Genomic DNA, 14,639 nt, shown 5'->3' on the forward strand with positions numbered 1-14,639 from the left:
TATTTGTATTTTCAAAATAAATACCGTGTGGACATAATTTAGGCTCCTCTCCTCCGTAATTCTTGCGTGAAATGTTTTCGCTGATACGGTAGTGAAATGTAACACTTTTTCTACTGTATACTCTATCTCTTCTTTATAAATTATCGATTAAACTAAGTGTTGTTTTATATTTAAGTAACATTGAAACAATATATGCAAAAGAGTTTCAACAGAAAAAAAAAATATATATATTATAATCAATTAAACTTAAGCAAGGTTATAATTACTATTTTAATTATTATATTTATAATAAGCAAGGTTATAATAATTCAGCAAGGGAAAGAGATATATATACACAAATTGTGAATATTCCTGAGGAAAAAAAACAATGAAAACATGTTTTGATTATTTGGCATCGCTCTCATTCATTAACACGGGTAATCAAGGTTCCTCTGCGCACACAACTGCTACGTTTTTCAGAAACTTGTATTGTTCAAATATCTCGAAATTCTACCATACATATTCGGAAAGTTGTGTCACTAGCCATGCATTCCTCGACGATTTACACCACCTTGAGCTTCGGATGGAGCATGCGTAGTGCAGCACTAGATGGTTGACTGAAGAAGCGGTGTATATTGCGTAGGTTCGCGCTGCGGAATACGGTCGTCAGGCAGAAGTAAGCCGTGGATCAGCTCATCTGAGTGTAACTGCGGAATGTTTCGTGTACGCCCATAGATGCAAACTGTGCTGCGAACAGAGGAAAGAAGAAAGCCTAACTAAGCACAATTCGTCAAAAACATATCACAGAAGAAAGGCGAATGAACGCATACCAAGGCACACAGGTTGGTATCAATATTATCACTATATTTATAACTAAATAACGGCGACAACATCTATAAACTGTAACCTGTTACTTATTTATGAATCTCATGTATGGCTTGACTTTGAGTGCAAAATGCCTCCTGTTAGTACTTTAAAGATAAATCTTATTTCATACCCTACATAATTATTTGCTGTTTAAAAGTTTGCAATTATGTTTTTTTTTTTTTTTTTTTTGCTGCTTGTATTATATAAACTGTATTTGCCATGCAAAACCATATAAGAACTGTTATGGAAAGGAATACATGTTGATGGAAAATATATGCGTCATCATTATTAATCTATTGGTATAAAATGCTGTTTGCCTCTAAATTGGTTGGCTGCAAAGAAATGCTGATGGACGACCCATATTGAACGTTAATTATTATTTAATTTTCGTTATTTATTGCTGTACATATATAATAATAAGCTGCACCATTTCCTTGAATTATCTTTAAGATGCAACAATTATGTTCCTTTAAACGTCAAACTGAGATCGATGCCATTTTTCAAAAGTAGAAAATTCTGGAATTGCATTTTAGTTTTAATCGTACACCTTGTCATGTGTGCATGTGATTTTCTTGAACAAAATGGTGAAATGTATTTCGCTGATTATTATTTTAAAGCAATTAACTTCAGCATTAGCTAACAAACTTAAGAAGTTAACTAGGTAAAGCTTAGCCACTGAATCCAACTGTTCTATAATATACAGGGTTATTAAAATTAAAGTATCCCTATGTACAGGGCTCTGGATCAAGTTCTAAGATTCGTACTGAAGAGAAATTTGGACAACAGGTACAATAATGAATGTGCTTGCCATTTATTGGAAAAAAATAATAGTTACAAAATTTGTCACTATATGGCGCTGTGGCAATACAAATCACTTGAACAGCGCTACAATTGTTGAATGTGTCCTCCATTTTGGTCAACAACAGTTTACATTTCAAGAACAGCTTTTTCTACATCAGAACGTAACATGTCAACTGGAATAGCCTGCACATGACGTCTAATCCTTCTTGATACACCTGGTTTTTTGAAGAACCAGGTGTAACGGGAACCGGAAGTCCGGTGATCGGGGTGGCCAAGGTGTCTGGAAACAACGGCTGATGACCCGTTCGTCGTAAAGTGTTGCCTTAGAAATCTTTGGACACAATGTTGGGTGTGGGGTGGTGCACCATATTGCATGAATATGGTACCCACGTTGTTACAGCTCTGGTATTGCGAAATTTGCCAACATTTCATAATATCGCTGTCCAGTGACGGAACAGGTGCTGGGTACAGTCGGTGTTACCTGTTTAAAAAAAAAAAAAAAAAAAAAATGGACCAGTCATGAATGTGGCCATAAATCCACACCACATTGTCACTTTTGGAGAATGCAACGGGACCTCTTGGATAACTCGATGGTTTTCTGTTGCCCAAATGCGACAGTTGTGCATATTCACTTTTCCATTTAAGCAGAAGTGGGCTTCATCACTCCAAACGATGTTCCATGGCCAAATGACATCCACTGTCATTCGCGCCAGAAACTGAAGTGCGTATGTGAAACGAATATCTGCATCACTATGCTTTAGCTGCTGTAGCATGCGCACCTTGTAAGGATAGTACCGCAACACCCGACGCATTACTAGCCTTACAGTGGAATACGGCATGTCCACTTCACGAGAAACAGTTAGCACACTTGCGCTACCACATGGAGATTGACTCGATAAATCCACGACAGCCATAGCCACATCTTCAACACGAGAGGAGTCCACTCGTTTTCGACCTCTGCCTGGTTGAACACCAAGATATCCTGTCGCTTCAAATTTCGCAATCATTTTGCGGACAGCACAAGCAGTCATAGGTGTACACGTGGGCCTTATGCGCTTCTGAATTCTCTGATAGCCTTAGCTGCATTGTTTTGATAGTACAGCTTCACTAATAGCGCCTTTTCCTTCAACGTTGTTGGCATTGCTGCTGTAGTGCAGACAAACATCTACTGTATGATTTTGAAGAGACTGCTTTGCTTTTATACAGTACAGTAGAGCTGAGTAGTGGCGCTGTGGCAATAACTTACGATTATGCAAATAACGTAAGTAATGCAAATTGTAGATGTAAGATCTTACATCTACAATTACCAATGTAGTAAATAGTAAGATTATAGATTATGCAAATAACGTAAGTTATTTGCATAATCTATAATCTATTTACTTAATCTGTTATTTGCATAATGCGCGTAACTAAGATAGTTACGCGTCACACAGTGACACAGCACCATACAGTGACAAATTTTGTAACTATTTTTTTTTTTCCAATAAATGGCGAGCGCATTCTTTATTGTACCTGTGGTCCAAATTTCTATTCAGTACGAGCCTTAGAACTCGCTCCAGACCGTTTACATAGGGATACTTTAACTTTAACAACCCTGTATATAATTTTTTTTATAATTCTACTTGCATAAGTCATACCTCTCATTGCTTTTTAGCTATGTGTTTGGAATACCCTCTTCCTCAAGAAGCAGAAATTTATGGAGAGATTATGTAATATTAATATTTATAATAAACTATGTAATATTTTAACCCCAGGGGCTCTCATCTGGTGAGTGAGTATGGGCTTGGCACACCCAGGCTCCTGAGCTGGATATCATCATTCTTCTCTTTCTTGGTGATTTCCTTCCCTTCTACTTCTGACTTTCATTCTCTCTCTCTGTCCCAGGGTAATTCAGAATTTTTTTTTTCGGCTGGTGCCGCAATAGCCTCAGACTTACTTGCACTATATGGTTAATAATAATAATAATAATAATAATAATAATAATAATAATAATGTATTCCAAACCAAAGTCTGTAAGTTTCAACGTATAGAAGAAAATAATCGTGTTTTGGAAGGGAGTGTATCAAATAGATTCGCCCCCCACCCCTCAATAACGCATGTAAAAAAGAGAGTCGTTATTTAGAGGTTCTCATTTCCTGTCGATGAAACCAATGACACTTGACTGAAATAAAATTTTCGAAGCAAATTTTTTAGAGGTATGTTATCAAAAGGGAAAGCAGGTTGACGAGTTTATTTTTTATTTATTGCTTATGATTTTTGCGATATACGTTTTTTAATGCAATGATGTAGATGTTTTAACTGGGATTTATATAATTATAGGGTAACTTGGATCTATCCTTTTTTTTTTAATTATCCCTTTATTTTAAAAAAGTTTTTCGCAAAGCAGATAACTTCGACATTTTAGAGTGAACACTTAAGGTGTATGGACAGAAATGAATAAACAATTCGTATAAAACAGCATATTAAAACCAATAAATGCAACTTTAAACAATTGAGTCTTTTGGTAATTAGAAAAGCCTATTTTATAAATCCGATTATATAAATTGAAATAGTTGTTAATCAACTGACTTGCACCGGAAATTATTCATTAATATAGAACAGAAGGCATCTATACGGAAAAATATTTCGTGGAATTCTCAGCAATATTGTTGACACTATTTAGCTTCCTCTTATGATCTCATTAGCCTTTCTTGGATCTTTTGCGCCCCGTAAACTCCGAAGTCATGTCGACTAACGTGTGGTAGGACAATATCTTTCTGAACTCGGCTCAGAGGGAGCTCTGTGCACCCTTTTGCGTACCCAGTGAGCTGCTGCAAGAAAGTTGTATTTTCAGATATGTGAATTACTCAATTTTTTGTAAATTTCGGTTTATCTCTTGATTTGTAATAACTCTTTCCCTAATTCATCTAGAGCAGTGGTTCTCAACCTTTTTCACCCCATGCACCCTTTTCACCATATGTCAGAATGTCCCTTTCCAAGATTAATGTCATTCCTTTCTTTCCAAGACTGTCTGACTCAAAAGGTGCATTTCAAAAAGATAAAAAAGTGAAAAATATTTATCTTTATTTTTAATTTAATATATGACATCCAATAAAGTGTGATGTCCTGTAGATTATGTAGAATCTGTAGAATTGTAGTTTGTAGAAAGATCAATATTCCAACAGTTTGAGTCTGTCAATCTGTGGTCCTAATTCTCCCCCGAAACCCTAAAATTCCCTCTGGTAGGGAATTCCCCCCTGGTTGAGAACCCCTGATCTAGAAGTGTAAACTACTAAACCTAAGCTTAAATTATTTATAAAGGTGTATAAATTACGGGTCTACTGATGAACATTGACAAGATCAAACACATTCTTAGATTAATCTATAAAAAGTCACATCAGTTGTACCACAGTTGTGAATTTACGATTTAAATGGGCGTATGTTTATTGAAAAAATAAAGAAAAAAAATAATGAAACTTCAAAAATTTCAATTCACCTGAAGTTATTAGTAATTCTTCACGAAGGCTTATTTGCAACTTTATTTGCTTATTTGCAGCTTCATTAACGATATTAATTTTCTCCACATCTTGTTTTCTCACTGACACTGTTCCACGCACCATCATGGTAAACAGTGAATCTGCAAAGTGTCATTTAACCTTTGATCCCCAAAATTAGCGGTCTCATCTGAAAATAATTCTGTTGTAGAAACTTTGCCATTTTTGCCTTCTCTTCAAACAAACTAAATAAGAAATAATCGGTTGATGCAATATATCATAACATCACCGGCTACTGCTAGCCAGTGAGTTTCAGCTGCAAGTAGGTCACAAATACATTTTAAGCTCTGTCACATTTCGTCTGATAATAGTACTCTAATGAGCAGTAACGTTTCATGCTTGAACATTCACAGCGGGGTACCAGCCTTACTACATCTGTAAAACGTGGATGCTTTTGGCTGTGATGCCTGCTTGATAAAGTAGTCATCACAGGAAGTAAATTTCTGGCCCGATGTCCCATCTGGAAGTAACAACTTGGAAATCCACTGTAACTGTAATATAGGAAAGATTGCAAGGACTGTTACACAGTCACTCTAATGTTGCTTCTTACTCTCATTACCAGGTATTAGTTTAGGAATTACTGAAGTGTGGTTTAAACTCCTACATTGATAGACTCCATAATTCTACATCTTCTCCAGCACAGGGTAAGCCAAGTAACACATTGCATGAATCACAAATATAATTTTTATTTTCATCTTCCTTTTTCTGACTTTCATTTTAATTAATACATTAATTAAATCAATTCATTAATTCTCTCTCTCTCTCTCCTTTCCTTTCTTTTTACTAGTAATATTGCTGTTTTTTTTTTTTTTTTTTTGTCTATCTTTAATTCCTTTAACTATTCTTTATCCAGTTTACAGATAATTTATAACCAACAAACAAAAGGAGGGCCCTTAGTAGCGCACTACGGGGCCTACATTAATTTTATAAGTATTAGTAAAATAATAAGAGGAGTTTTATTAGAACGTAGAACATTACAGCTCTGATTCATACTATCTAATTAATTTTATAACAATTTAATTGGTAATGAATAATTTATTAGGAAACATATGTTTATTTAGCAGGTATAACATTCTAAATCGGCCTCCTTTTATTTTGAGAATTATTATTATCCATATGGTGCAAGGAACTTGAGGCTTTTGCTGTAGCAGCCAAAAAAAAAAAAAAAAAAAAACTTAAAGATGGGTTTCCAAAAATACCCTGAGGGAGAGATGGGTTTCCAAAATTTTAACTATTATGATGAAGAAAAAGAAATCGATTCAGTTTCACTGTGTTAATTTCACGATTTTGCTCTTATTAAAAAAAAACAAATTACAGTACTACACAAGAATGAAATATCTCAACAAAAAATTCTAACAAGCCAACCAAGGTGTTACACTACTTAACCACATGCAAGGAAATGGTTTTTTAGTTGCAAAATACCTCCATAGATTTTAACTATGACACAGTAAATATTATTATTATTATTATTATTATTAGCCATACGGTGCAAGGAAGCCTGAGGCTTATGCTACACCAGCCAAAAAAAAATTTTGAGTTACCCTGAGCGAGCGAGAGAGAGAGAGAGAGAGAGAGAGAGAGAGAGAGAGAGAGAGAGAGAGAGAGAGAGAGAGAGAGAGAGAGAGAATGTCAGAAGTAGAAGGGAATCACAAAGAAAGAGAAGAATGATGATATCCAGCTCAGGACTCTGGGTGTGCCAAGCCCATACCCACCAGATGTGAGCCCCTGGGCTGGGCTTGCGTTGCTTTCACTGCCTACCAATCAACTCTTAGTTGACAATCAATCAGTTTTTCATGTAATTTTTTTTATCAGGTATTCTTATTTGATAAATTTCATTGATTTTTTTCTTTTTTTTTTCCTTGCCTCAATACATCTCCCATTTAGTATTAGTATTGGCAAATAATGCAAGGAAGCAAACTTAAAACAGCATCAGCCAAAAAAAAAAAAAAAAAAAATCACACCTCATATCACCTCCCTGTCTATGCATTCTAACGATTTGTTTAGTTCCGTTTGAATTTATTCAATTACACATCTCTAGAACACCAGAAGGAAGTTTGTTCCAACAATCAGCTACCCATGCCTGAAGACAAATTTCCACACATTTATCCTACGACCATCCTTCACCAATTTGAATTTATTGTATAATCTAATATATGTAATCCAAGCAAGAGGAAGAATTCCATTGGCAATGAGCTTATTCAATCCATTCAATGCCTTACACACCTCAGATCTCCCTGCCTAGTCTCCATACGTAGTAATTTGCAGAACGGAAACTGAAGTCTTTCCTACTAAGAGCACTCTTTAGTTTAGCTTACTAATTATGCTGCTCTTATTTGTATTCATTCCAATGGATTCACATCCTTCCTCATGTGTGGCTTCCAGACCTGTAAGCAGTACTCAAGACGTAGCCTAATCGGTTAATCGTCTCTTTATTGCTGTTGGAAAATATTCCTGTGTATCACTGACTAAACCTTATGAGCAGTCATACAGCTTATCTGCATTTATCAGAGAACTTCTTATCTCATTGCACAAGTCAGATAAGAAGTTCTTACCTGACTCATTTATCATTCTCCACTACCTTGCATTTATCAGAGTTACACTTCAATTCTTGTTGAAGTAATATGATTTGATTACTGTCATTAACCATTCGGCCAACCTTCATATCATCTGCAAACTTAGACATTAAGCCTGATATGCCTTCATCAATATCATTAATAAATATTAGAAATAAGGGGCCCAGCACTGAACCTTGGGGGGGGGGGGTCTCCACTAATAACATTAGTCCAAGAGGAGCAGTGCTGGATAATAATCAGTCTCTTCTCCCTTTATCCATAGCAACAGCTTTCCCTTAATTCCACACTGCTCCAATCTGTATAGCAGTCTTTTATTTACAACACTATTAGCATTAGCATTAGCATTAATAGAGGCATATGATACAAGAGAGCAAGCGTATGAAGCATCAGCCAAAAAAAAAAAAAAAAAAAAAAAGAAAAAACCCTTCCACTTCACCCCTCCGTTCTTTCGAAATACCTGTCCCGCTGAGCCTTAAATTTATTTAGGCTATCAACTTCCACAACAAGGGATGGAAGTCTGTTCCACCGAACAAACTACCTGCTGGCTAAAGGCAAATTTCCGCACATCTATCCTACATCTGTCTTTCCTCATTTGGAATTTATGCGCTCTCTGGTGATTATTCTGAGCAAGAAACAGTATCCCATCAGCATTGAGCATGCTCAAACGATTCAAGGCTTTGTACACCTCTATCAGATCACCTCGCTGGTGCCTAATCTCCAGACACTGTAATTTGCAAACCTTAAGCCTTTCTTCGTAAGAGCAACCCTTCGTTCCGTTCACTAACCTTGTTGCCCTTCTCTGTACTCGTTCCAGCAGCTCTACATTCTTCTTGAAATGAGGCCTCCAGACCTGTATACAGTACTCAAGGTGCGGCCTGACAATTGCCTTATACAAGGGAATAATCACCTCCCTATCCCTGCTAGAAAAATTCCTTTATATCATTGATAAGACACCATGCACTGCTCAGAGAACTTCATATTTGCCTGCACAATTACCCCCAGGTCCTTTTCATTCTCTACCACTGTCAGTGTAGTACCACAGAGCTCTGGGGTTGCTGTTTCCCATATGTAGTACTTTACATTTGTCAATGTTAGACTTCATTTGCCACCTCTCAGACCATCTGCTCAACCTTTCCAGATCCTGTTTCAGCAGCATAGCGTCAGTAGCGTCCTTAACAACCCTGCCAACCTTTGAATCGTCTGCAAACTTGGACATTAAGCTTCACATACCATCATCAATATTATTTATAAATACAAAAAACAACAATGGACTCAACACTGAACCCTGAGGGACTCCACTAATAACATTAGTCCACGATGAGTAGTGTACATTAATTACCACTCTCTGTCTTCTGCAACTCAACCATCCCTTTATCCATAGCAACAATTTTCTACCAATGCCACACTGCTCCAATTTGTGCAGCAGTCTTCCATGTGCAACAGAATCAAAAGCCTTTCTAAGATCCAAATATATAATATCAAAGTTATTCCATGCATCCAATTCTTTTGTGACTACATCATAGTATCCAATCAAATTGGTCAGGGAAGACCTCCCCTTAACAAAACCATGCTGTGTCTGAGCTATAACTGAATTCTTGTCAAGATGATCCTGCAGTGCTTCTTTAACCAATGCTTCCATTAATTTTCCTGGAACAGAAGTTAAACTCACAGGTCTATAATTACTTGTGTCAGCTTTTGATCCTCCTTAGTGAATTGGGGTTACATTTGCACAACTCCAGTCTGTGGGTACCTCCTCTGAGTCCAAGGAAGCTCTCATAATTATGGCAAACGGATTGCTTACTTCCTTTGCTGCCTCCTTTAATATAACTGGATAGATCCCATCCACCCCAGGTGACTTTCCTGTATTTATTTCCAACAATTTCTCCTCCACTTTACTCCCAATTATTACAAGATCATCTAGCTCACTGCCAGTGTTTACTTCAACTATGGCATTCCCCTTCCTGAATAACTCCTCATGTGTTTTTTAAATCATATTTTGCATCTCCTCACACATGAAGAGATGCAAAATATGATTTAAATATTGATGCAAAATATTGATTTAGTTTCTTAGCTACCTGAGCAGGATCATCAGCAGTTGAACCATCGATATCAAGTGGACAAATCTGATTCATCCCCTTCCTTCTAGAGTTTACATAGGTAAAGAACTCTCTTCTGTTTTTCTTTGCATCCTTTGCCAAGGATTTCTCATTATCTGCCGTTGCCTGCCTAATCTCTTTTGTGATTTGGTTACAGACCAGCTTATATCTATCATAGGCTTCCATGTCACCCATTAATTTATATGTATCCCATGCATTTTTCTACTCTGCCATATGTCTCATTAGTTTATCTGACATCCGTTTAGGCCTGAACCTTGAACAATATTTCTTAGTTGGTATGTAAAGCCTAGTAGCTTCCAAGATAATTTCTTCGAATGCTTCCCATTTTGAGGTTGCTGTTGGTAACGTCATCAGTTACTCCCACTGTATAGAATTTAAATACTGTCTCAGACCGTCGTAGTCGCCTTTACGAAAGCAATAACCCTTCCATTTACCCCTGACGTTAGTTACCTCCTTGAGTGAATGCCACTTCAGCACACTGTGATCACTGCCACCTAGTGGTTCCTGTATCTGCAGATTCTTAATGCATGAAGAATCACTACTGATAATCAAATCAAAAGTATTGCTCCCTCTGTTTCCCCTCCCGAACATGCTGATTTAGAAAACAATCATCCAATTTTAATTTCCCAGATATTGACTGGAATTTGTGGGTTGGTCACTAACACACTAGCAAAGCTTTTGTGGAAATCCACAAAAGCTTTGCTAGTGTGTTAGTGACCAACACACAAATTCCAATCAATATCTGGGAAATTAAAATCCCCCATTATAAGACTCTCTGATTTACTGGCCCACTCTATTTCCCTGTACAGTTTGCCATGGGGAATGACATTTCTTATGGATCACCATTAACCATCTGGATAAATGTTTCTTATTATACCCATCAGAGTCATTAGGCCTATAGCACACTCCTACTCTCAGTTTTGATCTCCTAATGCTTATGTAACACCAAACTGACTCGACACTGCACTGTGCAGCGATGTCGACTGGCTTCACTCCCTTGGATTTTATGTGTTTCTTAACTAATAGCATAACCCCTCCTCCCTTCCTATCGTGTCTATCCTTTCTGTACACATTGTACTCCCCAAATTCCAGTTCTATATTCCTTATATCTGTGTGACACCACGTCTCTGAAATCCCCACAATATCTGCCTTTGATGTTTTGAACAATACCTCAAATTCATCAAATTTATTTACTAAACTCCTAGCATTGGTGTACACGCAAGTATACATGCACCTCTTCTTTTTCTTAGCTACCCTAACACAACCCATGTGTTTACTTGTACCCCAATGATTCCCAGCAGTCTCTGAAATATCCTGCATCTTATTTTCCAAGCTGTTGCTCATTCCAATAGAAGCAGTGCAAGAATCACTTTCACCTCTGCCAGTGGCTGCTGTTAATCTATTAGTCCTTGTATCCCCCCAATCTAGCAGTTTTCCGATCCACCTAACACTGCCTCGATAGTATCAGCAAACATTCTAGCACCCTTTCTATTTAAGTGTATCCCATCCCTGTTGAAGCAGTCTCTGTTATTAACAAGTAAGAGAGAAGTATATGAGAGGAGAGGGGAATTCTTATAACCTTTATAAATAACATCAAACTTTTTTCCGTATTTATCTAAAGCAGGTAACAAAAGAAATTGTTGACACGTTTCATCTGTGAACGTTTGCTGGTGTGGACTTTATTTGTAAGGAATAAATCGACCATTAGCATTAGTAGAGGCATTAGTATGATGTAAGAAAGTAAGCTTTCTTACATCATACTAATGTAAGAAAGTACTAATGTAAGATACTAAAAAAAAAAAAAAAAAATCTTCTGATTTCACCTATCCACTCGCTCCAAATGTTTGTCTAGTTCTGCCTTGAATCTATTTAAGCTGTCAACTTCTGCAACGACAGATGGGAGTTTGTTTCCAGCAATCAACTACCCGCTGGCTAAAGGTAAACTTCCGAACATCTATCTACAACTGTCTTTCCTCAATTTGAATTGATGCCCTCTTAGGTAATTATCCTGAGCAAGAGGAAGAATTCCATCAGCATTGAGCATGCTCAAACCATTCAAGGTTTTATACACCTCAATCAGATCACCTCGCAGGTGCCTAGTCTCTAAACACTCTAAACTGCAAAACTTCCGCCTTTCTTCGTAAGAGCAATCCTTCGTTCCATTCACTAATCTTGTTGCCCTTCTGTGTACTCGTTCCAACAGCTCTACATCCTTCTTAAAATGATGCCGCCAGACCTGCATGCAGTACTCAAGGTTTGGCGTGACCATTCCCTTATACAAGGGCATAATCTCCTCCTTATCCCTGCTAGAAAAATTCCTGCATGCCATTAACAAGACACCGTGGGCCACTCTTGCAGACCGTCTGCACTGCTCAGAAAACTTCATATCTGACTGCACAATTACCCCAGCTCTTTTTCACTCTCTACCACTGTCAGTGTAGTACCGTACAGTTGATACGCTATACTGCATACGTTGCCATATGCAGTATTTTACATTTGTCAATGTTAAACTTCAGTTGTCACCTCTCAGCTCATCTGCTCAACATTTCTAGATCCTGTTGCAGCAGCTTACTGTCATTAGTGTCAATAACAACCCTGCCGACCTTCGTATCGTCTGCAAACTTTGACATTAAGCCTGATATACCATCATCAATATCATTAATCAATACAGAAAATAACAATGGACCCAACACCCTGGGGCCTTCACTAATAACATTAGTACATTGATCCCCACGTTCTGTCTTCTCCAACTCAATCATCCTTTTATCCACACCAGCAATTTGCCTCCAATGCCACACTGTTCCAATTTGTGCAGCAGTCTTCCATGTGCAACAGTATCAAAAGCGTTTCTAAGATCCAAATATAAGATATCAAAATTATTCTTTGCATCCAGTTCCTTTGTGACTACATCATAGTATCCAATCAAACTGGTCAGACAAGACTTCTCCTTCACAAACACATGCTATATCCGAGCTATAACTGACGTCTTGTCTAGATTATTATGCAATGCATCTTTACCACAGACTCCATTAATTTCCCTGGAACAGAAGTTAAACTAACAGGTCTGTAATTACCTGTCTCCCCCTTTGATTCTGCTTTGTGGATTGGGGTCACATTTTCACATCTAGAGTCCATGGGTAACTCTCCTGAGCCCAAGGGAGCTCTCATAATTATGGCTAAGGGTTCGCTTACTTCCTTTGCTGCCTCCTTTACTATAACTGGGTAGATTCCATCCACCCGAGGTGCCTTTCTTATGTTTATCTTCACCAATTTCTCTTCCACTTTACTCTCAGTTATTACAAGACTATCTAGCTTACTGCCAGAGTTTAATACACCTCTGGCATTCCCCTCCCTGAATAAATCCTCATGTAGATGCAAAATATTTATTTATTTTGTTAGCTACCTGAGCAGGATCATCAAAAGTTGAACCATCCATATCAAGTGGACCAATCTGATTCATCCCTTTCCTTCTAGAGTTTACATAGATAAAGAACTCTTTGCTGTTTTTCTTTGCATCCTTTGCCAAAGATTTCTTGTAATCTGCCTTTGCCTGACTAACCTACCTTGTGACTTGATTACAGATCAGCATATATCTACAAGCTGGTCTGTGCAGAGAAATAGAGGTCTGTAAGGCTTCCTTGTCATCTGTTAATTTATATGTATCCCATGCATTTTTCTTCTCTGCCACATGTCTAATTAGTTCATCTGACTTCCATTTAGGCCTAAATCTTCAACAATCTTTCTTAGTTGGTATGAAAAGCCTAGTAGCTTCCAATATTAATTCTTTGAATGCTTCGCACTTTGAATTTGCTGTTGGTAACATCATCAATTTGTCCCACCGTATGGAATTTAAATACTGTCTCAGACCACCGTAGTCATCTTTACGAAAGCAAAAATCCTTCCCCTTGCCCTTGCTGGTAATTAACTCTTTGAGTAAATACCACTTCAGCACACTGTGATCATTGCCACCTAGTGGTTCCTTTATCTGCAGATTCCTAATGCATGAAGAATCACTACTGATAATCAGATCAAGAGTATTACTCCCTCTGGTTGCCTCCCCAACATGCTGTTGTAGAAAACAATCATTCAGTAAATTCCCAAATGCCTTGCTGGTGTGTGAGTGACCAACCCACAAATTCCAGTTAATCTCTGGGAAATTAAAATCCCCCATTATAAGACACTGATTTACTGGACCGCTCTATTTCTCTGCACAGTTCCTCATTATACTCATCAGATTCATTAATCCTATGACACACACACCTACTCTCATTTTTATATAATCCCAGTGGTTGGTTATGTCACACCAAACAGACTCAACATTGCATTGTCCACCAACATCAATTGGATGCACTTTCCTTAAATTTTATGTTTCTTAACTTACAGCATAACCCATCCTCCCTTCTTGTCCTGTCTCTCCTGCCTGTACACATTGTACTCCCCAAATTCCAATTCTGCACTGCTTAAGTTTGTGTGTCAGAGACGTGGGTCTCTGATATACTAACAATCAAGACAGGTGCTAGTCAAAACATCAATCTACCTTTGATGTCTTGACTAGCACTTCAAGCTCATCAAATTTATTAACTATAATCCTAGCATTGGTGTACCCGCAACTATACATGCATTTGTTTCTACTCTTAGTTACCCTAGCGCAGCCCATGTATTTACTTGTTCGACTATGATTCCCAGCAGTCTTGGGAATCCTCTTTGCCTTGCTTTCCAGGTTGTTGCTAATTTCAATAGAAGCAGTGCAAGAACCACTTCACCTCTGC

The 14,639-nt window shown here is 37.6% G+C and overlaps 1 long non-coding RNA gene across 1 annotated transcript in view; it reads left to right on the plus strand.

The window, feature by feature from the left end:
* Positions 1-617: 617 nt before the first annotated feature.
* LOC150083160 (uncharacterized) overlaps positions 618-14,639 on the plus strand; it is a 124,505-nt gene continuing 110,483 nt past the window's right edge. Inside the window, exon 1 of the long non-coding RNA XR_016547163.1 lies at positions 618-821. This is a non-coding gene — a long non-coding RNA (uncharacterized LOC150083160). The remainder of the gene's footprint in view (positions 822-14,639) is intronic.

The sequence above is a fragment of the Mastigoproctus giganteus genome, chromosome 7 (genome assembly GCF_048544385.1).
Source record: "Mastigoproctus giganteus isolate SK-2022 chromosome 7, ASM4854438v1, whole genome shotgun sequence".
NCBI lineage: Eukaryota > Metazoa > Arthropoda > Arachnida > Uropygi > Thelyphonidae > Mastigoproctus > Mastigoproctus giganteus.